This window comes from Myotis davidii, unplaced genomic scaffold (assembly GCF_000327345.1).
Source record: "Myotis davidii unplaced genomic scaffold, ASM32734v1 scaffold343, whole genome shotgun sequence".
Lineage (NCBI taxonomy): Eukaryota > Metazoa > Chordata > Mammalia > Chiroptera > Vespertilionidae > Myotis > Myotis davidii.
Genome location: NW_006293809.1, coordinates 1640586 through 1644659, shown reverse-complemented (window position 1 = coordinate 1644659; position 4074 = coordinate 1640586). Strand labels below are relative to the sequence as shown.

Genomic DNA, 4074 nt, shown 5'->3' with positions numbered 1-4074 from the left:
AAAATGCATAAAGATTGCGGGGATTGTAGCTACTTTGTAGTTAGCAACAAGAACTTGCCCCATGTCAAATAGGGAGTGATGGCATCTGCCTCTTTTTTAAGATGCTTACTGGGTATTGGTTATCTACTGCTACCTAAAAATTTCTTCAAAGCTATAGCTGAAAACAGCAACAAACATTTTTTTTATCTCACATGGTTTCTTGACTCAGGAATTCAGGAGTGGCTGAACTGGGGGATCTATCTCAGGGTCTCTGTTGAGGTTGCACTCAAGATATCAGCTGGGGCTGTGTCATCGGAAGGCTCGACTGGGGCTGGGGATCCACTTCCTAGAAGGCTCCTTCACGTACTGCCGGTTGTTGGCAGGAAGCCCCAGTTCCTCAACAAGAGGAGCTCTCTACAGGCTACTTACCTTTTCTTGTGATATTACAGCTGGCTTCCCCCAGAGCAAGTGATCCAAGAAAGTAAAATGGTAGTCATGACATTTCCCATGACTTAGCTTGGGACGTCACTGTTTTTTGTTTTTTGTGTTTGTTTTTTGTCCACAGAATGTTTTTATTTTTTATTCAACTATAAAAAAACAACAGAATTAACACAACATTTAGCAACTCCAGACTGGCTTTTGTTACACCAATGAAGGGTGATAAATTTAACAGGCACAGACTAACACATTTCAAAGAACCTCTCACCCAGCCCTGCAGCTCAACAGCAAAGGGACTCTCCAGACTGGGTTGTTATTCTTATATCAACAATCTGATGACTATATCATAGTACCGAAATAGACCCCAAAATGGAGTTTAAATTTGATCAACACAAATCCAGGTGTGTGACCCTGTACAATGATAAAGGACAGGCAGAAGGAAAGGTCACCCTACACCTCTGTCTGCTCAGGTCTCACCTGTGAGAGTGGGAACAGGGAAGAGGAGAAATCAACATGCATCACTGACCTTGAGAACACTGCTTGGGCCCCCCAGGCCATGTCTGTCTCCTGGCTTTCCCCTACTTCCCAGCCAGCTGCTCATAGAGTCATTCCATTCCGCCTAGTAACACGTGCCGGCCACTGGGGACCCGAGGTCATACTTTTTTGCGGAAAGATGCCATTCTGAGTTTGCCACGGTGGTCTCCAGGTGGGCTGCTGCGAATGGGCTTATCCCATTTGGTGGCTTGGCCTGCCCGAACCAGCCAGACGTAGCAGTGAAGGCCCTTGGGAAGCCCCGAGCCCACACAGTCAGAGAGGACGGTGCCACTGCTGATATGGTTGCCTTTCATGTTGACCACCAGGAAATGGTGCCATTCCCTGAATTTGGGGTCCTTTCTGCTTGGAGCATCTGGGTCTGTCAAGACCAGGGTGTAGAGTTTACTTGGATCCAGGCCATCCCATGAAATACCATTGGGCCAGTTCTTAACCTGGGTGGGCATCAGCACTTTGCCCAGCTCGTCGACCTCCACCCCAGAGTATTTGACCTGCAGCGGGTGCTTTGGCCTCTTGTCCACTTCCTGCAGGCTCAAGGGCCAGGACCACTGGCTGAGGTCCACCAGCATCGTGGGGCTGAGCAGGAGGATAACCGAGAGATGCGGGGGAAAAAGGGGCAGGTCAACAGCCCTGACTGAAGTCCATCACTATCTTCTCTGAAGTATCCTATGCAGCCCTGTTTAAGGTTAAAAGGTGTGACACACTAGAATGCGGGGACCACTGAGGACCGTATTGGAGGCTAGCCACCACAAGTTTCCTGGTAAGGGGACGATAAGGCAGATCACAATTTTGAGGAATTTTATATTGGTTATAAAGAAACAAAGAAATGAATGCAACCCAGAAGAAATATAGCATTGAGGTATTTAAGAGTAAACTGGTTATTACCACCAGATAAGTTTTTAATTGACCTTGAGATGCACCAACCTTAGACCTAATAGAAACAGTGATCAGTTCTAAATAATTAATGTGCTGGCTCAGAAAAACCGAATATCTCATTCTGGCAGGAGAGTAAAAGAGAAAACAGTCCCTCAGTCTTCTCTGGAATGCATTGGCAAAGGTGTACTTTTCCCCGTTCTCAATCGGTAAGCATCTAAGAAACTATTCCATTTTCTAGAAAGATGGTAGATTACTATTGGAGACAAGTTCACTACACTGCTGTACGTGACTGGACTGTCACAAAATGTTCCTACATTTAACGTTTGAAAATATATTTGCTGAAGCATTTACTATGCAGTTTGTTGAATTGTCTGCAGATAATTTGTGCAATCTGTACATGGAACCAAGAGGTGTGGATATGCGCAAAAGGTGCAATTATTTACGGACCATTAATCCTTCCATTTACCTTGGATTAATTAAACCTAGAGTTGTAAGGCTGTTTCAAATTACATGATCTTGGACAAATCATTTAAACCTCTCCGGGTCTGTTTTCCCAGAGGTGATGTTCACTCACTCACAGGCAGTTCACAATTATTTATCTGTATCTATGTGCCTCCTACTCTTCTGGAAGGTGGGGACACAGAGAGGATCACGACAGACATGGCCTTTATGTTCTAGTGGGAGACACATGAGATAAAGACAGACATGCTCCCAAGCAGATGTGAGAGTTCTCTGAGACAACAGGCCGGCAGGGTCACAGGAGTTCAGTGGAGATCAGAAGTTAGGGAAGGCCACCATGGTCTGCAGGAGGAGATCTGCAGGAAGGCAGGGGTTGGGCCAGCACAGAACAGCAGGAAGTGTGTTTAGGCAAAGGCATCGTAGGTGCCAGCTCCTGAGGCAGGAGTGTCCTCGATGTGTTTGGGGACGGAAGTGTGCCTTGAATTGAGTGAGCAATGGGGGGGGAGGGGGGGAGTTGGGAAGGGAACTGGGGTGAGATCATGAGGGCCTGTTGTGTCTCACCGGAGACTTTTGTGTTTGATTATGAGTGACACGAGAAGCCACTGGAGGATTTTGAGCAGAGAAGTGAGAGCAGAGAAGTGACTTAATCTGACATAGGACTTAAAAGGATCCCTGAGGATGCTTAGTGAAAAATGGGTAGTAGGGACTCAAGCAGGGATGAATTCAGCCCACCAGTACACGGAACAATACTCTTGTGTTCATTAGCCCAGGAGAAAGATGATGGTGGGTGGCCGGTGGGGAGGAAGGTTCCCAAGTGGAAACCTTTGAAGATGTGCCTGCTTGTCTTTCAGACCCACCCCGACCACTGAATAAGGTCAGGTGTGGAAGCCCACCCCTTGCGATGTGCTCCCAAGGAGAGCCATCTCCTGTCCTACTTACTTGGCTGCTGCCTCAACCCACATCATGCTCATTTAGTCTTTACAGGACCAGTTTGTGAACTATTGATATGTATTCAACTGAACTTTAACCTGAGTGTGCACCCCTGGTTGACAAGCAAACACTATCATTTCCACCCCTTCCTTATTTGCCCCAGGGATCTTCTGGCTACCCTACAGGTGAAAGAATCCAGACAGCTGCAACAGGCCCTCTTGCTCTTTGAGCATAAGAATTACTATATGAGGAGGAGTGTGTGTCTTACAGGTGATTTAATGGACCACTTTGGGCTATTTTTCTGTGCTTTAGATCAGTACTTTCAAAATGAATATAGTGCAAGACCTCTTCAATTTTATTAGACATATTAAGAAAGTAAAAAGAGTCCAATCTTCTTCCATCACCATATATTTGACCCCTTTTTTCCTTTGCCACCCCTCCAACCCCTTCCCCTCTGGTAACCACAACGCTGTTGTCTGTGTCCATGAGTTTTTGTTTATTTGGTTTTCTTGTTTGTTCATTTGCTGCTTTCAGTTTTATATCCCACATGTGAGTGAAATCATATGGTTCTTATTTTTTTCATCTTATTAACCAATGCACCCTAATATATTTAATTAAAAATAAAATCTTTTTTTACTAAAAAACAAAAATAAAATAGTAAAAAGAAATAAGTGGTGTTAATGACCTGTTTTACTTAACCCAATATATTCAGAGTATAATTTCAATATGTAACAGTATAAATATTATTAATGTGGTAGTGTACATTTCTTTTATGCATATGAAGCATGTAGGGTTTACTTTGTATGTATTTTACAGTTACAGCGCTTGCTTCCCAGGTTA

General features: G+C 44.6%; 1 pseudogene; it reads right to left on the bottom strand.

The window, feature by feature from the left end:
• Positions 1-1070: 1070 nt before the first annotated feature.
• On the bottom strand, positions 1071-1544 carry LOC102767120 (annotated as a pseudogene).
• Positions 1545-4074: the final 2530 nt, after the last annotated feature.